This window comes from Ambystoma mexicanum, chromosome 11 (genome assembly GCF_040938575.1).
Source record: "Ambystoma mexicanum isolate Mex_15411 chromosome 11, UKY_AmexF1_1, whole genome shotgun sequence".
Classification (NCBI taxonomy): Eukaryota; Metazoa; Chordata; class Amphibia; order Caudata; family Ambystomatidae; genus Ambystoma; species Ambystoma mexicanum.
The window spans coordinates 823,947,313-823,972,346 of NC_090934.1; the positions used below are offsets into that span (position 1 = coordinate 823,947,313).

Consider the following 25,034-nt stretch of genomic DNA (forward strand, 5'->3'; position numbering starts at 1 on the left):
GAACTTGGGGGAAGTAGCTTATGTTAACTACTTGCCATGCTCTTTATAGATCCCTCTGTTTGACTGGGTGAATTCTAATTTCTGGGGTAGAGTAAGCAATTTTTGGATCTAGATGCTGTGCGCAACAGGAATGCTATATACTGCACTGTACTGCTACTGAAAAGTTACCAATTTTACAGGATGTTCAGGTAAGCTTTGTTTCAGAAAACAACTTGCTAGAGGCCCTAGGACAGATTACTGGGACAAAGGAAGAGGGTTTGGGGATTAGCACATCTCCTATGAAAGGTACAGTCACGCCCGAGACAACTCTGAGTGCCTCCTCAAATTCTAAGAAATGCGAACTGGGGTCCTACGCCTTTTATTGCCAGTGGATCTTTGTGTTTCAGACAAATGTGCACGCCTCCCAGAGCCCCATGCAATGCACTTAGGGAAATGGGGGAAGGTGCTGTGAAGCCCTCTCGCTGACAATGTCTCTCTTGTCTATAATGTATCTATGAGAGAGAGAGAAATAGGCAATGCGAGAGTGAAAAAGTAAAATGGAAATGTGTCTACTGAGACCAGTATAAGGGAAATCCTCACAATCCAGGACCGACAGTTGATTGGGAGGGCGCTTACAGGTTTCCGACACCAGACCGGTACCTGAACTCACAAACCCAAACTACAAAGTGATGCCCATTGCCACTAGACTGCCGACCCCCTTTCGGGGCCCCAACATATATCCTTTAGTCACACCTAGAGTTCCCAGGACACTGCAGCATTCAGCGATTACACGAAAATATTGACAGCGCTAGGAGGCCATGCAAATGGCAGAGGTATGCTTTACAAAGCCCACGTAGCGTGCACAAAACAGCACATCAGTCAGGCCCACTTGAAGAGATGGTAAAGAGGAAATACTTCTGCTGCATCCAGTAAAACATAGAGATTGGCCTGCTTTAAAGGTTGACCATGTCCTTCATGGGTGTCTGTCAATATGATACTTCCCTGCTGCAAAGTTTACATTCGAAACGCCAGAACAACTAGGCCCAGAGCACAAAGATGCAGTCAGGTTGAAATAACGAGATACTGAAGAGCAATTTTGTATTTCAGAGTGGGAAAAGGAAGTATGACCCCGACGTGATTTGAACACACAACCTTCTGATCTGGAGTCAGATGCGCTACCATTGCGCCACGAGGTCCTTGTGGCAATCCACCTGGTGTGTCTGATGACAGAATAAAGGTAGGAGACGTACATGCACCTGCAGAGCCTCATTGCTTCTTTAGGTAGACTGGCTAGGATAGCTTCCTTCTGTGCATCAGTACACGCTGCAGCCAAACCCTTCCCATGAAGTCTTGATGTTTATGAATTGAATGGCAAGTTTTGAAAAACTAAAGCAAGCGAGAAGAATTGCTTGCAGTTTATTGGATTTTTTGGACGTCAGCAGACGAGACCCCTGCGAGAGGTAAACAGAAGTTCATAGTTGGTCATGCTGAATTTTTGAGCCAAAATGCATCGTCCCTGGGTGGGCTTGAACCACCAACCTTTCGGTTAACAGCCTAACGCGCTAACCGATTGAGCCACAGAGACTCATGCAGTGCTTACACTGGGGCCTGATTGGTGTGCTGTTTGCTTATGCTTCCCAGGGAACCTGAAAATATTTCTAAAATAGCTCTATTTCCCACAGCAAATCAGGGTATCAAGCACTTCCCTACCTCCCGTAATCCACAAACACAGGGGATTTAGTAGAGGACAGAGCCCATCAACAGTGCACCAAATGTCCTCTGTGTAGGCATAACTTGCTATGAGGAGAAAGCCACAGTTGCGCACTTGTGTTAAAAGGGGACAGTAGGCTGAACCCAGAGAACACGGGAGAAATGACTCAGGTTTACTGAGTGGAACACTCTGTGTCTTTGTGCCAAAAACAGCAGCGTCTTTTCGGTTAACAGCCGAACGCGCTAACCAATTGCGCCACAGAGACTCACTGGCATGTGTGTTCTGCCTTTGGCCTGATTGCATTGCTATTTTTTTCTGATTGGCAGAAAACCTGAACTTTTTTCTGAAAAAGGCATGCCTCTCTTAGCACTGCAGTGCATTAGACTGCTCCCTTGCTTCCCTGAGTCGCCAAATACACAACCACCTTGGGCACAATAGAAGACACATTCCAGCAGATTTAGCAAGAGTGCACCAAGGTTTCTATATGTAGGTACCTTTCTGAGAAGCAAGACCTGCAGTTGCATTCTTCTGTTAAAAGATGGCAGCAGAGTGCACCAAGAGAACTTGGGGGAAGTAGCTTATGTTAACTACTTGCCATGCTCTTTATAGATCCCTCTGTTTGACTGGGTGAATTCTAATTTCTGGGGTAGAGTAAGCAATTTTTGGATCTAGATGCTGTGCGCAACAGGAATGCTATATACTGCACTGTACTGCTACTGAAAAGTTACCAATTTTACAGGATGTTCAGGTAAGCTTTGTTTCAGAAAACAACTTGCTAGAGGCACTAAGACAGATTACTGGGACAAAGGAAGAGGGTTTGGGGATTAGCACATCTCCTATGAAAGGTACAGTCACGCCCGAGACAACTCTGAGTGTCACCTCAAATTCTAAGAAATGCAAACTAGGGTCCTACGCCTTTTATTGCCAGTGGATCTTTGTGTTTCAGACAAATGTGCACGCCTCCCAGAGCCCCATGCAATGCACTTAGGGAAATGGGGGAAGGTGCTGTGCAACCCTCTCGCTGACAATGTCTCTCTTGTCTATAATGTATCTATGAGAGAGAGAGAAATAGGCAATGCGAGAGTGAAAAAGTAAAATGGAAATGTGTCTACTGAGACCAGTATAAGGGGAAATCCTCACAATCCAGGACCGACAGTTGATTGGGAGGGCGCTTACAGGTTTCCGACACCAGACCGGTACCTGAGCTCACAAACCCAAACTGCAAAGTGATGCCCATTGCCACTAGACTGCCGACCCCCTTTCGGGGCCCCAGCATATATCCTTTAGTCACACCTAGAGTTCCCAGGACAGTGCAGCATTCAGCGATTACACGAAAATATTGACAGCGCTAGGAGGCCATGCAAATGGCAGAGGTATGCTTTACAAAGCCCACGTAGCGTGCACAAAACAGCACATCAGTCAGGCCCACTTGAAGAGATGGTAAAGAGGAAATACTTCTGCTGCATCCAGTAAAACATAGAGATTGGCCTGCTTTAAAGGTTGACCATGTCCTTCATGGGTGTCTGTCAATATGATACTTCCCTGCTGCAAAGCTTACATTCGAAACGCCAGAACAACTAGGCCGAGAGCACAAAGATGCAGTCAGGTTGAAATAACGAGATACTGAAGAGCAATTTTGTATTTCAGAGTGGGAAAAGCAAATATGACCCCGACGTGATTTGAACACGCAACCTTCTGATCTGGAGTCAGACGCGCTACCATTGCGCCACAAGGTCCTTGCGGCAGTCCACCTGGTGTGTCTGATGACAGAATAAAGGTAGGAGACGTACATGCACCTGCAGAGCCTCATTGCTTCTTTAAGTAGACTGGCTAGGATAGCTTCCTTCTGTGCATCAGTACACGCTGCAGCCAAACCCTTCCCATGAAGTCTTGATGTTTATGAATTGAATGGCAAGTTTTGAAAAACTAAAGCAAGCGAGAAGAATTGCTTGCAGTTTATTGGATTTTTTGGACGTCAGCAGACGAGACCTGCGAGAGGTAAACAGAAGTTCATAGTTGGTCATGCTGAATTTTTGAGCCAAAATGCATCGTCCCTGGGTGGGCTTGAACCACCAACCTTTCGGTTAACAGCCGAACGCGCTAACCGATTGCGCCACAGAGACTCATGCAGTGCTTACACTGGGGCCTGATTGGTGTGCTGTTTGCTTATGCTTCCCAGGCAACCTGAAAATATTTCTAAAATAGCTCTATTTCCCACAGCAAATCAGGGTATCAAGCACTTCCCTACCTCCACTAATCCACTAACATAGGGGATTTAGTAGAGGACAGAGCCCATCAACAGTGCACCAAATGTCCTCTGTGTAGGCATAACTTGCTATGAGGAGAAAGCCACAGTTGCGCACTTGTGTTAAAAGGGGACAGTAGGCTGAACCGAGAGAACACGGGAGAAATGACTCAGGTTTACTGAGTGGAACACTCTGTGTCTTTGTGCCAAAAACAGCAGCGTCTTTTCGGTTAACAGCCGAACGCGCTAACCAATTGCGCCACAGAGACTCACTGGCATGTGTGTTCTGCCTTTGGCCTGATTGCATTGCTATTTTTTTCTGATTGGCAGAAAACCTGAACTTTTTTCTGAAAAAGGCATGCCTCTCTTAGCACTGCAGTGCATTAGACTGCTCCCTTGCTTCCCTGAGTCCCCAAATACACAACCACCTTGGGCACAATAGAAGACACATTCCAGCAGATTTAGCAAGAGTGCACCAAGGTTTCTATATGTAGGTACCTTGCTGAGAAGCAAGACCTGCAGTTGCATTCTTCTGTTAAAAGAGGGCAGCAGAGTGCACCAAGAGAACTTGGGGGAAGTAGCTTATGTTAACTACTTGCCATGCTCTTTATAGATCCCTCTGTTTGACTGGGTGAATTCTAATTTCTGGGGTAGAATAAGCAATTTTTGGATCTAGATGCTGTGCGCAACAGGAATGCTATATACTGCACTGTACTGCTACTGAAAAGTTATCAATTTTACAGGATGTTCAGGTAAGCTTTGTTTCAGAAAACAACTTGCTAGAGGTCCTAGGACAGATTACTGGGACAAAGGAAGAGGGTTTGGGGATTAGCACATCTCCTATGAAAGGTACAGTCACGCCCGAGACAACTCTGAGTGCCTCCTCAAATTCTAAGAAATGCGAACTGGGGTCCTACGCTTTTTATTGCCAGTGGATCTTTGTGTTTCAGACTAATGTGCACGCCTCCCAGAGCCCCTTGCAATGCACTTAGGGAAATGGGGGAAGGTGCTGTGCAACCCTCTCGCTGACAATGTCTCTCTTGTCTATAATGTATCTATGAGAGAGAGAGAAATAGGCAATGCGAGAGTGAAAAAGTAAAATGGAAATGTGTCTACTGAGACCAGTATAAGGGGAAATCCTCACAATCCAGGACCGACAGTTGATTGGGAGGGCGCTTACAGTTTTCTGACACCAGACCGGTACCTGAACTCACAAACCCAAACTGCAAAGTGATGGGCATTGCCACTAGACTGCCGACCCCCTTTCGGGGCCCCAGCATATATCGTTTAGTCACACCTAGAGTTCCCAGGACAGTGCAGCATTCAGCGATTACACGAAAATATTGACAGCGCTAGGAGGCCATGCAAATGGCAGAGGTATGCTTTACAAAGCCCACGTAGCGTGCACAAAACAGCACATCAGTCAGGCCCACTTGAAGAGATGGTAAAGAGGAAATACTTCTGCTGCATCCAGTAAAACATAGAGATTGGCCTGCTTTAAAGGTTGACCATGTCCTTCATGGGTGTCTGTCAATATGATACTTCCCTGCTGCAAAGTTTACATTCGAAACGCCAGAACAACTAGGCCCAGAGCACAAAGATGCAGTCAGGTTGAAATAACGAGATACTGAAGAGCAATTTTATATTTCAGAGTGGGAAAAGCAAATATGACCCCGACGTGACTTGAACACGAAGCCTTCTGATCTGGAGTCAGATGCGCTACCATTGCGCCACGAGGTCCTTGTGGCAATCCACCTGGTGTGTCTGATGACAGAATAAAGGTAGGAGACGTACATGCACCTGCAGAGCCTCATTGCTTCTTTAAGTAGACTGGCTAGGATAGCTTCCTTCTGTGCATCAGTACACGCTGCAGCCAAACCCTTCCCATGAAGTCTTGATGTTTATGAATTGAATGGCAAGTTTTGAAAAACTAAAGCAAGCGAGAAGAATTGCTTGCAGTTTATTGGATTTTTTGGACGTCAGCAGACGAGACCTGCGAGAGGTAAACAGAAGTTCATAGTTGGTCAAGCTGAATTTTTGAGCCGAAATGCATCGTCCCTGGGTGGGCTTGAACCACCAACCTTTCGGTTAACAGCCGGACGCGCTAACCGATTGCGCCACAGAGACTCATGCAGTGCTTACACTGGGGCCTGATTGGTGTGCTGTTTGCTTATGCTTCCCAGGCAACCTGAAAACATTTCTAAAATAGCTCTATTTCCCACAGCAAATCAGGGTATCAAGCACTTCCCTACCTCCCCTAATCCACAAACACAGGGGATTTAGTAGAGGACAGAGCCCATCAACAGTGCACCAAATGTCCTCTGTGTAGGCATAACTTGCTATGAGGAGAAAGCCACAGTTGCGCACTTGTGTTAAAAGGGGACAGTAGGCTGAACCCAGAGAACACGGGAGAAATGACTCAGGATTACTAAGTGGAACACTCTGTGTCTTTGTGCCAAAAACAGCAGCGTCTTTTCGGTTAACAGCCGAACGCGCTAACCAATTGCGCCACAGAGACTCACTGACATGTGTTTTCTGCCTTTATCCTGATTGCATTGCTATTTTTTTCTGATTGGCAGAAAACCTGAACTTTTTTCTGAAAAAGGCATGCCTCTCTTAGCACTGCAGTACATTAGACTGCTCCCTTGCTTCCCTGAGTCCCCAAATACACAACCACCTTGGGCACAATAGAAGACACATTCCAGCAGATTTAGCAAGAGTGCACCAAGGTTTCTATATGTAGGTACCTTGCTGAGAAGCAAGACCTGCAGTTGCATTCTTCTGTTAAAAGAGGGCAGCAGAGTGCACCAAGAGAACTTGGGGGAAGTAGCTTATGTTAACTACTTGCCATGCTCTTTATAGATCCCTCTGTTTGACTGGGTGAATTCTAATTTCTGGGGTAGAATAAGCAATTTTTGGATCTAGATGCTGTGCGCAACAGGAATGCTATATACTGCACTGTACTGCTACTGAAAAGTTACCAATTTTACAGGATGTTCAGGTAAGCTTTGTTTCAGAAAACAACTTGCTAGAGGCCCTAGGACAGATTAGTGGGACAAAGGAAGAGGGTTTGGGGATTAGCACATCTCCTATGTAAGGTACTGTCACGCCCGAGACAACTCTGAGTGCCACCTCAAATTCTAAGAAATGCGAACTAGGGTCCTACGCTTGTTATTGCCAGTGGATCTTTGTGTTTCAGACAAATGTGCACGCCTCCCAGAGCCCCTTGCAATGCACTTAGGGAAATGGGGGAAGGTGCTGTGAAGCCCTCTCGCTGACAATGGCTCTCTTATCTATAATGTATCTATGAGAGAGAGAGAAATAGGCAATGCAAAAGTGAAAAAGTAAAATGGAAATGTGTCTATTGAGACCAGTATAAGGGGAAATCCTCACAATCCAGGACCGACAGTTGATTGGGAGGGCGCTTACAGGTTTCCGACACCAGACCGGTACCTGAACTCAAAAACCCAAACTGCAAAGTGATGGGCATTGCCACTAGACTGCCAACCCCCTTTCGGGGCCCCAGCATATATCCTTTAGTCACACCTAGAGTTTCCAGGACAGTGCAGCATTCAGCGATTACACGAAAATATTGACAGCGCTAGGAGGCCATGCAAATGGCAGAGGTATGCTTTACAAAGCCCACGTAGCGTGCACAAAACAGCACATCAGTCAGGCCCACTTGAAGAGATGGTAAAGAGGAAATACTTCTGCTGCATCCAGTAAAACATAGAGATTGGCCTGCTTTAAAGGTTGACCATGTCCTTCATGGGTGTCTGTCAATATGATACTTCCCTGCTGCAAAGCTTACATTCGAAACGCCAGAACAACTAGGCCCAGAGCACAAAGATGCAGTCAGGTTGAAATAACGAGATACTGAAGAGCAATTTTGTATTTCAGAGTGGGAAAAGCAAATATGACCCCGACGTGATTTGAACACGCAACCTTCTGATCTGGAGTCAGACGCGCTACCATTGCGCCACGAGGTCCTTGGCAGTCCACCTCGTGTGTCTGATGACAGAATAAAGGTAGGAGACGTACATGCACCTGCAGAGCCTCATTGCTTCTTTAAGTAGACTGGCTAGGATAGCTTCCTTCTGTGCATCAGTACACGCTGCAGCCAAACCCTTCCCATGAAGTCTTGATGTTAATGAATTGAATGGCAAGTTTTGAAAAACTAAAGCAAGCGAGAAGAATTGCTTGCAGTTTATTGGATTTTTTGGACGTCAGCAGACGAGACCCCTGCGAGAGGTAAACAGAAGTTCATAGTTGGTCATGCTGAATTTTTGAGCCAAAATGCATCGTCCCTGGGTGGGCTTGAACCACCAACCTTTCGGTTAACAGCCTAACGCGCTAACCGATTGAGCCACAGAGACTCATGCAGTGCTTACACTGGGGCCTGATTGGTGTGCTGTTTGCTTATGCTTCCCAGGGAACCTGAAAATATTTCTAAAATAGCTCTATTTCCCACAGCAAATCAGGGTATCAAGCACTTCCCTACCTCCCGTAATCCACAAACACAGGGGATTTAGTAGAGGACAGAGCCCATCAACAGTGCACCAAATGTCCTCTGTGTAGGCATAACTTGCTATGAGGAGAAAGCCACAGTTGCGCACTTGTGTTAAAAGGGGACAGTAGGCTGAACCCAGAGAACACGGGAGAAATGACTCAGGTTTACTGAGTGGAACACTCTGTGTCTTTGTGCCAAAAACAGCAGCGTCTTTTCGGTTAACAGCCGAACGCGCTAACCAATTGCGCCACAGAGACTCACTGGCATGTGTGTTCTGCCTTTGGCCTGATTGCATTGCTATTTTTTTCTGATTGGCAGAAAACCTGAACTTTTTTCTGAAAAAGGCATGCCTCTCTTAGCACTGCAGTGCATTAGACTGCTCCCTTGCTTCCCTGAGTCGCCAAATACACAACCACCTTGGGCACAATAGAAGACACATTCCAGCAGATTTAGCAAGAGTGCACCAAGGTTTCTATATGTAGGTACCTTTCTGAGAAGCAAGACCTGCAGTTGCATTCTTCTGTTAAAAGATGGCAGCAGAGTGCACCAAGAGAACTTGGGGGAAGTAGCTTATGTTAACTACTTGCCATGCTCTTTATAGATCCCTCTGTTTGACTGGGTGAATTCTAATTTCTGGGGTAGAGTAAGCAATTTTTGGATCTAGATGCTGTGCGCAACAGGAATGCTATATACTGCACTGTACTGCTACTGAAAAGTTACCAATTTTACAGGATGTTCAGGTAAGCTTTGTTTCAGAAAACAACTTGCTAGAGGCACTAAGACAGATTACTGGGACAAAGGAAGAGGGTTTGGGGATTAGCACATCTCCTATGAAAGGTACAGTCACGCCCGAGACAACTCTGAGTGTCACCTCAAATTCTAAGAAATGCAAACTAGGGTCCTACGCCTTTTATTGCCAGTGGATCTTTGTGTTTCAGACAAATGTGCACGCCTCCCAGAGCCCCATGCAATGCACTTAGGGAAATGGGGGAAGGTGCTGTGCAACCCTCTCGCTGACAATGTCTCTCTTGTCTATAATGTATCTATGAGAGAGAGAGAAATAGGCAATGCGAGAGTGAAAAAGTAAAATGGAAATGTGTCTACTGAGACCAGTATAAGGGGAAATCCTCACAATCCAGGACCGACAGTTGATTGGGAGGGCGCTTACAGGTTTCCGACACCAGACCGGTACCTGAGCTCACAAACCCAAACTGCAAAGTGATGCCCATTGCCACTAGACTGCCGACCCCCTTTCGGGGCCCCAGCATATATCCTTTAGTCACACCTAGAGTTCCCAGGACAGTGCAGCATTCAGCGATTACACGAAAATATTGACAGCGCTAGGAGGCCATGCAAATGGCAGAGGTATGCTTTACAAAGCCCACGTAGCGTGCACAAAACAGCACATCAGTCAGGCCCACTTGAAGAGATGGTAAAGAGGAAATACTTCTGCTGCATCCAGTAAAACATAGAGATTGGCCTGCTTTAAAGGTTGACCATGTCCTTCATGGGTGTCTGTCAATATGATACTTCCCTGCTGCAAAGCTTACATTCGAAACGCCAGAACAACTAGGCCGAGAGCACAAAGATGCAGTCAGGTTGAAATAACGAGATACTGAAGAGCAATTTTGTATTTCAGAGTGGGAAAAGCAAATATGACCCCGACGTGATTTGAACACGCAACCTTCTGATCTGGAGTCAGACGCGCTACCATTGCGCCACAAGGTCCTTGCGGCAGTCCACCTGGTGTGTCTGATGACAGAATAAAGGTAGGAGACGTACATGCACCTGCAGAGCCTCATTGCTTCTTTAAGTAGACTGGCTAGGATAGCTTCCTTCTGTGCATCAGTACACGCTGCAGCCAAACCCTTCCCATGAAGTCTTGATGTTTATGAATTGAATGGCAAGTTTTGAAAAACTAAAGCAAGCGAGAAGAATTGCTTGCAGTTTATTGGATTTTTTGGACGTCAGCAGACGAGACCTGCGAGAGGTAAACAGAAGTTCATAGTTGGTCATGCTGAATTTTTGAGCCAAAATGCATCGTCCCTGGGTGGGCTTGAACCACCAACCTTTCGGTTAACAGCCGAACGCGCTAACCGATTGCGCCACAGAGACTCATGCAGTGCTTACACTGGGGCCTGATTGGTGTGCTGTTTGCTTATGCTTCCCAGGCAACCTGAAAATATTTCTAAAATAGCTCTATTTCCCACAGCAAATCAGGGTATCAAGCACTTCCCTACCTCCACTAATCCACTAACATAGGGGATTTAGTAGAGGACAGAGCCCATCAACAGTGCACCAAATGTCCTCTGTGTAGGCATAACTTGCTATGAGGAGAAAGCCACAGTTGCGCACTTGTGTTAAAAGGGGACAGTAGGCTGAACCGAGAGAACACGGGAGAAATGACTCAGGTTTACTGAGTGGAACACTCTGTGTCTTTGTGCCAAAAACAGCAGCGTCTTTTCGGTTAACAGCCGAACGCGCTAACCAATTGCGCCACAGAGACTCACTGGCATGTGTGTTCTGCCTTTGGCCTGATTGCATTGCTATTTTTTTCTGATTGGCAGAAAACCTGAACTTTTTTCTGAAAAAGGCATGCCTCTCTTAGCACTGCAGTGCATTAGACTGCTCCCTTGCTTCCCTGAGTCCCCAAATACACAACCACCTTGGGCACAATAGAAGACACATTCCAGCAGATTTAGCAAGAGTGCACCAAGGTTTCTATATGTAGGTACCTTGCTGAGAAGCAAGACCTGCAGTTGCATTCTTCTGTTAAAAGAGGGCAGCAGAGTGCACCAAGAGAACTTGGGGGAAGTAGCTTATGTTAACTACTTGCCATGCTCTTTATAGATCCCTCTGTTTGACTGGGTGAATTCTAATTTCTGGGGTAGAATAAGCAATTTTTGGATCTAGATGCTGTGCGCAACAGGAATGCTATATACTGCACTGTACTGCTACTGAAAAGTTATCAATTTTACAGGATGTTCAGGTAAGCTTTGTTTCAGAAAACAACTTGCTAGAGGTCCTAGGACAGATTACTGGGACAAAGGAAGAGGGTTTGGGGATTAGCACATCTCCTATGAAAGGTACAGTCACGCCCGAGACAACTCTGAGTGCCTCCTCAAATTCTAAGAAATGCGAACTGGGGTCCTGCGCTTTTTATTGCCAGTGGATCTTTGTGTTTCAGACTAATGTGCACGCCTCCCAGAGCCCCTTGCAATGCACTTAGGGAAATGGGGGAAGGTGCTGTGCAACCCTCTCGCTGACAATGTCTCTCTTGTCTATAATGTATCTATGAGAGAGAGAGAAATAGGCAATGCGAGAGTGAAAAAGTAAAATGGAAATGTGTCTACTGAGACCAGTATAAGGGGAAATCCTCACAATCCAGGACCGACAGTTGATTGGGAGGGCGCTTACAGTTTTCTGACACCAGACCGGTACCTGAACTCACAAACCCAAACTGCAAAGTGATGGGCATTGCCACTAGACTGCCGACCCCCTTTCGGGGCCCCAGCATATATCGTTTAGTCACACCTAGAGTTCCCAGGACAGTGCAGCATTCAGCGATTACACGAAAATATTGACAGCGCTAGGAGGCCATGCAAATGGCAGAGGTATGCTTTACAAAGCCCACGTAGCGTGCACAAAACAGCACATCAGTCAGGCCCACTTGAAGAGATGGTAAAGAGGAAATACTTCTGCTGCATCCAGTAAAACATAGAGATTGGCCTGCTTTAAAGGTTGACCATGTCCTTCATGGGTGTCTGTCAATATGATACTTCCCTGCTGCAAAGTTTACATTCGAAACGCCAGAACAACTAGGCCCAGAGCACAAAGATGCAGTCAGGTTGAAATAACGAGATACTGAAGAGCAATTTTATATTTCAGAGTGGGAAAAGCAAATATGACCCCGACGTGACTTGAACACGAAGCCTTCTGATCTGGAGTCAGATGCGCTACCATTGCGCCACGAGGTCCTTGTGGCAATCCACCTGGTGTGTCTGATGACAGAATAAAGGTAGGAGACGTACATGCACCTGCAGAGCCTCATTGCTTCTTTAAGTAGACTGGCTAGGATAGCTTCCTTCTGTGCATCAGTACACGCTGCAGCCAAACCCTTCCCATGAAGTCTTGATGTTTATGAATTGAATGGCAAGTTTTGAAAAACTAAAGCAAGCGAGAAGAATTGCTTGCAGTTTATTGGACTTTTTGGACGTCAGCAGACGAGACCTGCGAGAGGTAAACAGAAGTTCATAGTTGGTCAAGCTGAATTTTTGAGCCGAAATGCATCGTCCCTGGGTGGGCTTGAACCACCAACCTTTCGGTTAACAGCCGGACGCGCTAACCGATTGCGCCACAGAGACTCATGCAGTGCTTACACTGGGGCCTGATTGGTGTGCTGTTTGCTTATGCTTCCCAGGCAACCTGAAAACATTTCTAAAATAGCTCTATTTCCCACAGCAAATCAGGGTATCAAGCACTTCCCTACCTCCCCTAATCCACAAACACAGGGGATTTAGTAGAGGACAGAGCCCATCAACAGTGCACCAAATGTCCTCTGTGTAGGCATAACTTGCTATGAGGAGAAAGCCACAGTTGCGCACTTGTGTTAAAAGGGGACAGTAGGCTGAACCCAGAGAACACGGGAGAAATGACTCAGGATTACTAAGTGGAACACTCTGTGTCTTTGTGCCAAAAACAGCAGCGTCTTTTCGGTTAACAGCCGAACGCGCTAACCAATTGCGCCACAGAGACTCACTGACATGTGTTTTCTGCCTTTATCCTGATTGCATTGCTATTTTTTTCTGATTGGCAGAAAACCTGAACTTTTTTCTGAAAAAGGCATGCCTCTCTTAGCACTGCAGTACATTAGACTGCTCCCTTGCTTCCCTGAGTCCCCAAATACACAACCACCTTGGGCACAATAGAAGACACATTCCAGCAGATTTAGCAAGAGTGCACCAAGGTTTCTATATGTAGGTACCTTGCTGAGAAGCAAGACCTGCAGTTGCATTCTTCTGTTAAAAGAGGGCAGCAGAGTGCACCAAGAGAACTTGGGGGAAGTAGCTTATGTTAACTACTTGCCATGCTCTTTATAGATCCCTCTGTTTGACTGGGTGAATTCTAATTTCTGGGGTAGAATAAGCAATTTTTGGATCTAGATGCTGTGCGCAACAGGAATGCTATATACTGCACTGTACTGCTACTGAAAAGTTACCAATTTTACAGGATGTTCAGGTAAGCTTTGTTTCAGAAAACAACTTGCTAGAGGCCCTAGGACAGATTAGTGGGACAAAGGAAGAGGGTTTGGGGATTAGCACATCTCCTATGTAAGGTACTGTCACGCCCGAGACAACTCTGAGTGCCACCTCAAATTCTAAGAAATGCGAACTAGGGTCCTACGCTTGTTATTGCCAGTGGATCTTTGTGTTTCAGACAAATGTGCACGCCTCCCAGAGCCCCTTGCAATACACTTAGGGAAATGGGGGAAGGTGCTGTGAAGCCCTCTCGCTGACAATGGCTCTCTTATCTATAATGTATCTATGAGAGAGAGAGAAATAGGCAATGCAAAAGTGAAAAAGTAAAATGGAAATGTGTCTATTGAGACCAGTATAAGGGGAAATCCTCACAATCCAGGACCGACAGTTGATTGGGAGGGCGCTTACAGGTTTCCGACACCAGACCGGTACCTGAACTCAAAAACCCAAACTGCAAAGTGATGGGCATTGCCACTAGACTGCCAACCCCCTTTCGGGGCCCCAGCATATATCCTTTAGTCACACCTAGAGTTTCCAGGACAGTGCAGCATTCAGCGATTACACGAAAATATTGACAGCGCTAGGAGGCCATGCAAATGGCAGAGGTATGCTTTACAAAGCCCACGTAGCGTGCACAAAACAGCACATCAGTCAGGCCCACTTGAAGAGATGGTAAAGAGGAAATACTTCTGCTGCATCCAGTAAAACATAGAGATTGGCCTGCTTTAAAGGTTGACCATGTCCTTCATGGGTGTCTGTCAATATGATACTTCCCTGCTGCAAAGCTTACATTCGAAACGCCAGAACAACTAGGCCCAGAGCACAAAGATGCAGTCAGGTTGAAATAACGAGATACTGAAGAGCAATTTTGTATTTCAGAGTGGGAAAAGCAAATATGACCCCGACGTGATTTGAACACGCAACCTTCTGATCTGGAGTCAGACGCGCTACCATTGCGCCACGAGGTCCTTGGCAGTCCACCTCGTGTGTCTGATGACAGAATAAAGGTAGGAGACGTACATGCACCTGCAGAGCCTCATTGCTTCTTTAAGTAGACTGGCTAGGATAGCTTCCTTCTGTGCATCAGTACACGCTGCAGCCAAACCCTTCCCATGAAGTCTTGATGTTAATGAATTGAATGGCAAGTTTTGAAAAACTAAAGCAAGCGAGAAGAATTGCTTGCAGTTTATTGGATTTTTTGGACGTCAGCAGACGAGACCTGCGAGAGGTAAACAGAAGTTCATAGTTGGTCACGCTGAATTTTTGACCCAATATGCATCGTCCCTCGGTGGGCTTGAACCACCAACCTTTTGGTTAACAGCCGAACGCGCTAACCGATTGCGCCATAGAGACTCATGCAGTGCTTACATTGGGGCCTGATTGGTGTGCTGTTTGCTTATGCTTCCCAGGCAACCTGAAAATATTTCTAAAATAGCTCTATTTCCCACAGCAAATCAGGGTATCAAGCACTTCCCTACCTCCCCTAATACACAAACACAGGGGATTTAGTAGAGGACAGAGCCCATCAACAGTGCACCAAATGCCCTCTGTGTAGGCATAACTTGCTATGAGGAGAAAGCCACAGTTGCGCACTTGTGTTAAAAGGGGACAGTAGGCTGAACCCAGAGAACACGGGAGAAATGACTCAGGTTTACTAAGTGGAACACTCTGTGTCTTTGTGCCCAAAACAGCAGCGTCTTTTCGGTTAACAGCCGAACGCGCTAACCAATTGCGCCACAGAGACTCACTGGCATGTGTGTTCTGCCTTTGGCCTGATTACATTGCTATTTTTTTCTGATTGGCAGAAAACCTGAACTTTTTTCTAAAAAGGCATGCCTCTCTTAGCACTGCAGTGCATTAGACTGCTCCCTTGCTTCCCTGAGTCCCCAAATACACAACCACCTTGGGCACAATAGAAGACACATTCCAGCAGATTTAGCAAGAGTGCACCAAGGATTCTATATGTAGGTACCTTGCTGAGAAGCAAGACCTGCAGTTGCATTCTTCTGTTAAAAGAGGGCAGCATAGTGCACCAAGAGAACTTGGGGGAAGTAGCTTATGTTAACTACTTGCCATGCTCTTTATAGATCCCTCTGTTTGACTGGGTGAATTCTAATTTCTGGGGTAGAGTAAGCAATTTTTGGATCTAGATGCTGTGCGCAACAGGAATGCTATATACTGCACTTTACTGCTACTGAAAAGTTACCAATTTTACAGGATGTTCAGGTAAGCTTTGTTTCAGAAAACAACTTGCTAGAGGCACTAAGACAGATTACTGGGACAAAGGAAGAGGGTTTGGGGATTAGCACATCTCCTATGAAAGGTACAGTCACGCCCGAGACAACTCTGAGTGTCACCTCAAATTCTAAGAAATGCAAACTAGGGAACTACGCTTTTTATTGCCAGTGGATCTTTGTGTTTCAGACAAATGTGCACGCCTCCCAGAGCCCCTTGCAATGCACTTAGGGAAAGGGGGGAAGGTGCTGTGAAGCCCTCTCGCTGACAATGTCTCTCTTGTCTATAATGTAACTATGAGAGAGAGAGAAATAGGCAATGCGAGAGTGAAAAAGTAAAATGGAAATGTGTCTACTGAGACCAGTATAAGGGGAAATCCTCACAATCCAGGACCGACAGTTGATTGGGAGGGCGCTTACAGGTTTCCGACACCAGACCGGTACCTGAACTCACAAACCCAAACTGCAAAGTGATGCCCATTGCCACTAGACTGCCGACCCCCTTTCGGGGCCCCAACATATATCCTTTAGTCACACCTAGAGTTCCCAGGACAGTGCAGCATTCAGCGATTACACGAAAATATTGACAGCGCTAGGAGGCCATGCAAATGACAGAGGTATGCTTTACAAAGCCCACGTAGCGTGCACAAAAAAGCACATCAGTCAGGCCCACTTGAAGAGATGGTAAAGAGGAAATACTTCTGCTGCATCCAGTAAAACCTAGAGATTGGCCTGCTTTAAAGGTTGACCATGTCCTTCATGGGTGTCAGTCAATATGAAACTTCCCTGCTGCAAAGCTTACATTCGAAACGCCAGAACAACTAGGCCCAGAGCACAAAGATGCAGTCAGGTTGAAATAACGAGATACTGAAGAGCAATTTTGTATTTCAGAGTGGGAAAAGGAAGTATGACCCCGACGTGATTTGAACACACAACCTTTTGATCTGGAGTCAGACGCGCTACCATTGCGCCACGAGCTCCTTGTGGCAATCCACCTGGTGTGTCTGATGACAGAATAAAGGTAGGAGACGTACATGCACCTGCAGAGCCTCATTGCTTCTTTAAGTAGACTGGCTAGGATAGCTTCCTTCTGTGCATCAGTACACGCTGCAGCCAAACCCTTCCCATGAAGTCTTGATGTTTATGAATTGAATGGCAAGTTTTGAAAAACTAAAGCAAGCGAGAAGAATTGCTTACAGTTTATTGGATTTTTTGGACGTCAGCAGACGAGACCTGCGAGAGGTAAACAGAAGTTCATAGTTGGTCACGCTGATTTTTTGAGCCAAAATGCATCGTCCCTGGGTGGGCTTGAACCACCAACCTTTCGGTTAACAGCCGAACGCGCTAACCGATTGCGCCACAGAGACTCATGCAGTGCTTACACTGGGGCCTGATTGGTGTGCTGTTTGCTTATGCTTCCCAGGCAACCTGAAAATATTTCTAAAATAGCTCTATTTCCCACAGCAAATCAGGGTATCAAGCACTTCCCTACCTCCCCTAATCCACAAACACAGGGGATTTAGTAGAAGACAGAGCCCATCAACAGTGCACCAAATGACCTCTGTGTAGGCATAACTTGCTATGAGGAGAAAGCCACAGTTGCGCACTTGTGTTAAATGGGGACAGTAGGCTGAACCCAGAGAACACGGGAGAAATGACTCAGGTTTACTGAGTGGAACACTCTGTGTCTTTGTGCCAAAAACAGCAGCGTCTTTTCGGTTAACAGCCGAACGCGCTAACCAATTGTGCCACAGAGACTCACTGGAATGTGTGTTCTGCCTTTGGCCTGATTGCATTGCTATTTATTTCTGATTGGCAGAAAACCTGAACTTTTTTCTGAAAAAGGCATGCCTCTCTTAGCACTGCAGTGCATTAGACTGCTCCCTTGCTTCCCTGAGTCCCCAAATACACAACCACCTTGGGCACAATAGAAGACACATTCCAGCAGATTTAGCAAGAGTGCACCAAGGTTTCTATATGTAGGTACCTTGCTGAGAAGCAAGACCTGCAGTTGCATTCTTCTGTTAAAAGAGGGCAGCAGAGTGCACCAAGAGAACTTGGGGGAAGTAGCTTATGTTAACTACTTGCCATGATCTTTATAGATCCCTCTGTTTGACTGGGTGAATTCTAATTTCTGGGGTAGAGTAAGCAATTTTTGGATCTAGATGCTGTGCGCAACAGGAATGCTATATACTGCACTGTACTGCTACTGAAAAGTTACCAATTTTACAGGATGTTCAGGTAAGCTTTGTTTCAGAAAACAACTTGCTAGAGGCCCTAGGACAGATTACTGGGACAAAGGAAGAGGGTTTGGGGATTAGCACATCTCCTATGAAAGGTAAAGTCACGCCCGAGACAACTCTGAGTGCCTCCTCAAATTCTAAGAAATGCGAACTGGGGTCCTACGCCTTTTATTGCCAGTGGATCTTTGTGTTTCAGACAAATGTGCACGCCTCCCAGAGCCCCTTGCAATGCACTTAGGGAAATGGGGGAAGGTGCTGTGAAGCCCTCTCGCTGACAATGTCTCTCTTGTCTATAATGTATCTATGAGAGAGAGAGAAATAGGCAATGCGAGAGTGAAAAAGTAAAATGGAAATGTGTCTACTGAGACCAGTATAAGGGGAAATCCTCACAATCCAGGACCGACAGTTGATTGGGAGGGCGCTTACAGTTTTCTGACACCAGACCGGTACCTGAACTCACAAACCCAAACTACAAAGTGATGCCCATTGCCACTAGACTGCCGACCCCCTTTCGGGGCCCCAACATATATCCTTTAGTCACACCTAGAGTTCCCAGGACAGTGCAGCATTCAGCGATTACACGAAAATATTGACAGCGCTAGGAGGCCATGCAAATGGCAGAGGTATGCTTTACAAAGCCCACGTAGCGTGCACAAAACAGCACATCAGTCAGGCCCACTTGAAGAGATGGTAAAGAGGAAATACTTCTGCTGCATCCAGTAAAACATAGAGATTGGCCTGCTTTAAAGCTTGACCATGTCCTTCATGGGTGTCTGTCAATATGATACTTCCCTGGTGCAAAGTTTACATTCGAAACGCCAGAACAACTAGGCCCAGAGCACAAAGATGCAGTCAGGTTGAATTAACGAGATACTGAAGAGCAATTTTGTATTTCAGAGTGGGAAAAGGAAGTATGACCCCGACGTGATTTGAACACACAACCTTCTGATCTGGAGTCAGACGCGCTACCATTGCGCCACGAGGTCCTTGTGGCAGTCCACCTGGTGTGTCTGATGACAGAATAAAGGTAGGAGACGTGCATGGACCTGCAGAGCCTCATTGCTTCTTTAAGTAGACTGGCTAGGATAGCTTCCTTCTGTGCATCAGTACACGCTGCAGCCAAACCCTTCCCATGAAGTCTTGATGTTTATGAATTGAATGGCAAGTTTTGAAAAACTAAAGCAAGCGAGAAGAATTGCTTACAGTTTATTGGATTTTTTGGACGTCAGCAGACGAGACCTGCGAGAGGTAAACAGAAGTTCATAGTTGGTCATGCTGAATTTTTGAGCCAAAATGCATCGTCCCTGGGTGGGCTTGAACCACCAACCTGAACGCGCTAACCGATTGCGCCACAGAGACTCATGCAGTGCTTACACTGGGGCCTGATTGGTGTGCTGTTTGCTTATGCTTCCCAGGCAACCTGAAAATATTTCTAAAATAGCTCTATTTCCCACAGCAAATCAGGGTATCAAGCACTTCCCTACCTCCCCTAATCCTAATCCACAAACACAGGGGATTTAGTAGAGGACAGAGCCCATCAACAGTGCACCAAATGTCCTCTGTGTAGGCATAACTTGCTATGAGGAGAAAGCCACAGTTGCGCACTTGTGTTAAAAGGGGACAGTAGGCTGAACCCAGAGAACACGGGAGAAATGACTCAGGTTTACTGAGTGGAACACTCTGTGTCTTTGTGCCAAAAACAGCAGCGTCTTTTCGGTTAACAGCCGAACGCGCTAACCAATTGTGCCACAGAGACTCACTGGCATGTGTGTTCTGCCTTTGGCCTGATTGCATTGCTATTTTTTTCTGATTGGCAGAAAACCTGAACTTTTTTCTGAAAAAGGCATGCCTCTCTTAGCACTGCAGTGCATTAGACTGCTCCCTTGCTTCCCTGAATCCCCAAATACACAACCACCTTGGGCACAATAGAAGACACATTCCAGCATATTTAGCAAGAGTGCATCAAGGTTTCTATATGTAGGTACCTTTCTGAGAAGCAAGACCTGCAGTTGCATTCTTCCGTTAAAAGAGGGCAGCAGAGTGCACCAAGAGAACTTGGGGGAAGTAGCTTATGTTAACTACTTGCCATGCTCTTTATAGATCCCTCTGTTTGACTGGGTGAATTCTAATTTCTGGGGTAGAGTAAGCAATTTTTGGATCTAGATGCTGTGCGCAACAGGAATGCTATATACTGCACTTTACTGCTACTGAAAAGTTACCAATTTTACAGGATGTTCAGGTAAGCTTTGTTTCAGAAAACAACTTGCTAGAGGCACTAAGACAGATTACTGGGACAAAGGAAGAGGGTTTGGGGATTAGCACATCTCCTATGAAAGGTACAGTCACGCCCGAGACAACTCTGAGTGTCACCTCAAATTCTAAGAAATGCAAACTAGGGAACTACGCTTTTTATTGCCAGTGGATCTTTGTGTTTCAGACAAATGTGCACGCCTCCCAGAGCCCCTTGCAATGCACTTAGGGAAAGGGGGGAAGGTGCTGTGAAGCCCTCTCGCTGACAATGTCTCTCTTGTCTATAATGTAACTATGAGAGAGAGAGAAATAGGCAATGCGAGAGTGAAAAAGTAAAATGGAAATGTGTCTACTGAGACCAGTATAAGGGGAAATCCTCACAATCCAGGACCGACAGTTGATTGGGAGGGCGCTTACAGGTTTCCGACACCAGACCGGTACCTGAACTCACAAACCCAAACTGCAAAGTGATGCCCATTGCCACTAGACTGCCGACCCCCTTTCGGGGCCCCAACATATATCCTTTAGTCACACCTAGAGTTCCCAGGACAGTGCAGCATTCAGCGATTACACGAAAATATTGACAGCGCTAGGAGGCCATGCAAATGACAGAGGTATGCTTTACAAAGCCCACGTAGCGTGCACAAAAAAGCACATCAGTCAGGCCCACTTGAAGAGATGGTAAAGAGGAAATACTTCTGCTGCATCCAGTAAAACATAGAGATTGGCCTGCTTTAAAGGTTGACCATGTCCTTCATGGGTGTCAGTCAATATGAAACTTCCCTGCTGCAAAGCTTACATTCGAAACGCCAGAACAACTAGGCCCAGAGCACAAAGATGCAGTCAGGTTGAAATAACGAGATACTGAAGAGCAATTTTGTATTTCAGAGTGGGAAAAGGAAGTATGACCCCGACGTGATTTGAACACACAACCTTTTGATCTGGAGTCAGACGCGCTACCATTGCGCCACGAGCTCCTTGTGGCAATCCACCTGGTGTGTCTGATGACAGAATAAAGGTAGGAGACGTACATGCACCTGCAGAGCCTCATTGCTTCTTTAAGTAGACTGGCTAGGATAGCTTCCTTCTGTGCATCAGTACACGCTGCAGCCAAACCCTTCCCATGAAGTCTTGATGTTTATGAATTGAATGGCAAGTTTTGAAAAACTAAAGCAAGCGAGAAGAATTGCTTACAGTTTATTGGATTTTTTGGACGTCAGCAGACGAGACCTGCGAGAGGTAAACAGAAGTTCATAGTTGGTCACGCTGATTTTTTGAGCCAAAATGCATCGTCCCTGGGTGGGCTTGAACCACCAACCTTTCGGTTAACAGCCGAACGCGCTAACCGATTGCGCCACAGAGACTCATGCAGTGCTTACACTGGGGCCTGATTGGTGTGCTGTTTGCTTATGCTTCCCAGGCAACCTGAAAATATTTCTAAAATAGCTCTATTTCCCACAGCAAATCAGGGTATCAAGCACTTCCCTACCTCCCCTAATCCACAAACACAGGGGATTTAGTAGAAGACAGAGCCCATCAACAGTGCACCAAATGACCTCTGTGTAGGCATAACTTGCTATGAGGAGAAAGCCACAGTTGCGCACTTGTGTTAAATGGGGACAGTAGGCTGAACCCAGAGAACACGGGAGAAATGACTCAGGTTTACTGAGTGGAACACTCTGTGTCTTTGTGCGAAAAACAGCAGCGTCTTTTCGGTTAACAGCCGAACGCGCTAACCAATTGTGCCACAGAGACTCACTGGAATGTGTGTTCTGCCTTTGGCCTGATTGCATTGCTATTTATTTCTGATTGGCAGAAAACCTGAACTTTTTTCTGAAAAAGGCATGCCTCTCTTAGCACTGCAGTGCATTAGACTGCTCCCTTGCTTCCCTGAGTCCCCAAATACACAACCACCTTGGGCACAATAGAAGACACATTCCAGCAGATTTAGCAAGAGTGCACCAAGGTTTCTATATGTAGGTACCTTGCTGAGAAGCAAGACCTGCAGTTGCATTCTTCTGTTAAAAGAGGGCAGCAGAGTGCACCAAGAGAACTTGGGGGAAGTAGCTTATGTTAACTACTTGCCATGATCTTTATAGATCCCTCTGTTTGACTGGGTGAATTCTAATTTCTGGGGTAGAGTAAGCAATTTTTGGATCTAGATGCTGTGCGCAACAGGAATGCTATATACTGCACTGTACTGCTACTGAAAAGTTACCAATTTTACAGGATGTTCAGGTAAGCTTTGTTTCAGAAAACAACTTGCTAGAGGCCCTAGGACAGATTACTGGGACAAAGGAAGAGGGTTTGGGGATTAGCACATCTCCTATGAAAGGTAAAGTCACGCCCGAGACAACTCTGAGTGCCTCCTCAAATTCTAAGAAATGCGAACTGGGGTCCTACGCCTTTTATTGCCAGTGGATCTTTGTGTTTCAGACAAATGTGCACGCCTCCCAGAGCCCCTTGCAATGCACTTAGGGAAATGGGGGAAGGTGCTGTGAAGCCCTCTCGCTGACAATGTCTCTCTTGTCTATAATGTATCTATGAGAGAGAGAGAAATAGGCAATGCGAGAGTGAAAAAGTAAAATGGAAATGTGTCTACTGAGACCAGTATAAGGGGAAATCCTGACAATCCAGGACCGACAGTTGATTGGGAGGGCGCTTACAGTTTTCTGACACCAGACCGGTACCTGAACTCACAAACCCAAACTACAAAGTGATGCCCATTGCCACTAGACTGCCGACCCCCTTTCGGGGCCCCAACATATATCCTTTAGTCACACCTAGAGTTCCCAGGACAGTGCAGCATTCAGCGATTACACGAAAATATTGACAGCGCTAGGAGGCCATGCAAATGGCAGAGGTATGCTTTACAAAGCCCACGTAGCGTGCACAAAACAGCACATCAGTCAGGCCCACTTGAAGAGATGGTAAAGAGGAAATACTTCTGCTGCATCCAGTAAAACATAGAGATTGGCCTGCTTTAAAGCTTGACCATGTCCTTCATGGGTGTCTGTCAATATGATACTTCCCTGGTGCAAAGTTTACATTCGAAACGCCAGAACAACTAGGCCCAGAGCACAAAGATGCAGTCAGGTTGAATTAACGAGATACTGAAGAGCAATTTTGTATTTCAGAGTGGGAAAAGGAAGTATGACCCCGACGTGATTTGAACACACAACCTTCTGATCTGGAGTCAGACGCGCTACCATTGCGCCACGAGGTCCTTGTGGCAGTCCACCTGGTGTGTCTGATGACAGAATAAAGGTAGGAGACGTGCATGGACCTGCAGAGCCTCATTGCTTCTTTAAGTAGACTGGCTAGGATAGCTTCCTTCTGTGCATCAGTACACGCTGCAGCCAAACCCTTCCCATGAAGTCTTGATGTTTATGAATTGAATGGCAAGTTTTGAAAAACTAAAGCAAGCGAGAAGAATTGCTTACAGTTTATTGGATTTTTTGGACGTCAGCAGACGAGACCTGCGAGAGGTAAACAGAAGTTCATAGTTGGTCATGCTGAATTTTTGAGCCAAAATGCATCGTCCCTGGGTGGGCTTGAACCACCAACCTGAACTCGCTAACCGATTGCGCCACAGAGACTCATGCAGTGCTTACACTGGGGCCTGATTGGTGTGCTGTTTGCTTATGCTTCCCAGGCAACCTGAAAATATTTCTAAAATAGCTCTATTTCCCACAGCAAATCAGGGTATCAAGCACTTCCCTACCTCCCCTAATCCTAATCCACAAACACAGGGGATTTAGTAGAGGACAGAGCCCATCAACAGTGCACCAAATGTCCTCTGTGTAGGCATAACTTGCTATGAGGAGAAAGCCACAGTTGCGCACTTGTGTTAAAAGGGGACAGTAGGCTGAACCCAGAGAACACGGGAGAAATGACTCAGGTTTACTGAGTGGAACACTCTGTGTCTTTGTGCCAAAAACAGCAGCGTCTTTTCGGTTAACAGCCGAACGCGCTAACCAATTGTGCCACAGAGACTCACTGGCATGTGTGTTCTGCCTTTGGCCTGATTGCATTGCTATTTTTTTCTGATTGGCAGAAAACCTGAACTTTTTTCTGAAAAAGGCATGCCTCTCTTAGCACTGCAGTGCATTAGACTGCTCCCTTGCTTCCCTGAATCCCCAAATACACAACCACCTTGGGCACAATAGAAGACACATTCCAGCATATTTAGCAAGAGTGCATCAAGGTTTCTATATGTAGGTACCTTTCTGAGAAGCAAGACCTGCAGTTGCATTCTTCCGTTAAAAGAGGGCAGCAGAGTGCACCAAGAGAACTTGGGGGAAGTAGATTATGTTAACTACTTGCCATGATCTTTATAGATCCCTCTGTTTGACTGGGTGAATTCTAATTTCTGGGGTAGAGTAAGCAATTTTTGGATCTAGATGCTGTGCGCAACAGGAATGCTATATACTGCACTGTACTGCTACTGAAAAGTTACCAATTTTACAGGATGTTCAGGTAAGCTTTGTTTCAGAAAACAACTTGCTAGAGGCCCTAGGACAGATTACTGGGACAAAGGATAAAGGGTTTGGGGATTAGCACATCTCCTATGAAAGGTACAGTCACGCCCGAGACAACTCTGA

The 25,034-nt window shown here is 46.1% G+C and overlaps 15 non-coding genes across 15 annotated transcripts; all 15 read right to left on the reverse strand.

Annotated features, from left to right (window-relative positions):
• Window positions 1-1,103: 1,103 nt before the first annotated feature.
• On the reverse strand, window positions 1,104-1,175 carry TRNAW-CCA (transfer RNA tryptophan (anticodon CCA)). Its single transcript has one exon. It is a non-coding gene; the product is annotated as a tRNA-Trp (tRNA).
• A 2,179-nt stretch (window positions 1,176-3,354) lies between these two features.
• TRNAW-CCA (transfer RNA tryptophan (anticodon CCA)) lies at window positions 3,355-3,426 on the reverse strand. The gene has a single exon. It is a non-coding gene; the product is annotated as a tRNA-Trp (tRNA).
• Window positions 3,427-3,739: 313 nt separating this feature from the next.
• On the reverse strand, window positions 3,740-3,813 carry TRNAN-GUU (transfer RNA asparagine (anticodon GUU)). The gene has a single exon. It is a non-coding gene; the product is annotated as a tRNA-Asn (tRNA).
• A 1,790-nt stretch (window positions 3,814-5,603) lies between these two features.
• TRNAW-CCA (transfer RNA tryptophan (anticodon CCA)) lies at window positions 5,604-5,675 on the reverse strand. Its single transcript has one exon. It is a non-coding gene; the product is annotated as a tRNA-Trp (tRNA).
• Window positions 5,676-5,988: 313 nt separating this feature from the next.
• Window positions 5,989-6,062, reverse strand: TRNAN-GUU (transfer RNA asparagine (anticodon GUU)). Its single transcript has one exon. It is a non-coding gene; the product is annotated as a tRNA-Asn (tRNA).
• A 1,790-nt stretch (window positions 6,063-7,852) lies between these two features.
• On the reverse strand, window positions 7,853-7,924 carry TRNAW-CCA (transfer RNA tryptophan (anticodon CCA)). The gene has a single exon. It is a non-coding gene; the product is annotated as a tRNA-Trp (tRNA).
• Window positions 7,925-10,101: 2,177 nt separating this feature from the next.
• Window positions 10,102-10,173, reverse strand: TRNAW-CCA (transfer RNA tryptophan (anticodon CCA)). The gene has a single exon. It is a non-coding gene; the product is annotated as a tRNA-Trp (tRNA).
• Window positions 10,174-10,486: 313 nt separating this feature from the next.
• Window positions 10,487-10,560, reverse strand: TRNAN-GUU (transfer RNA asparagine (anticodon GUU)). The gene has a single exon. It is a non-coding gene; the product is annotated as a tRNA-Asn (tRNA).
• A 1,790-nt stretch (window positions 10,561-12,350) lies between these two features.
• Window positions 12,351-12,422, reverse strand: TRNAW-CCA (transfer RNA tryptophan (anticodon CCA)). The gene has a single exon. It is a non-coding gene; the product is annotated as a tRNA-Trp (tRNA).
• A 313-nt stretch (window positions 12,423-12,735) lies between these two features.
• TRNAN-GUU (transfer RNA asparagine (anticodon GUU)) lies at window positions 12,736-12,809 on the reverse strand. The gene has a single exon. It is a non-coding gene; the product is annotated as a tRNA-Asn (tRNA).
• Window positions 12,810-14,599: 1,790 nt separating this feature from the next.
• On the reverse strand, window positions 14,600-14,671 carry TRNAW-CCA (transfer RNA tryptophan (anticodon CCA)). Its single transcript has one exon. It is a non-coding gene; the product is annotated as a tRNA-Trp (tRNA).
• A 2,559-nt stretch (window positions 14,672-17,230) lies between these two features.
• Window positions 17,231-17,304, reverse strand: TRNAN-GUU (transfer RNA asparagine (anticodon GUU)). Its single transcript has one exon. It is a non-coding gene; the product is annotated as a tRNA-Asn (tRNA).
• A 1,790-nt stretch (window positions 17,305-19,094) lies between these two features.
• On the reverse strand, window positions 19,095-19,166 carry TRNAW-CCA (transfer RNA tryptophan (anticodon CCA)). Its single transcript has one exon. It is a non-coding gene; the product is annotated as a tRNA-Trp (tRNA).
• Window positions 19,167-21,720: 2,554 nt separating this feature from the next.
• On the reverse strand, window positions 21,721-21,794 carry TRNAN-GUU (transfer RNA asparagine (anticodon GUU)). The gene has a single exon. It is a non-coding gene; the product is annotated as a tRNA-Asn (tRNA).
• A 1,790-nt stretch (window positions 21,795-23,584) lies between these two features.
• TRNAW-CCA (transfer RNA tryptophan (anticodon CCA)) lies at window positions 23,585-23,656 on the reverse strand. The gene has a single exon. It is a non-coding gene; the product is annotated as a tRNA-Trp (tRNA).
• Between the last annotated feature and the right edge of the window lie 1,378 nt (window positions 23,657-25,034).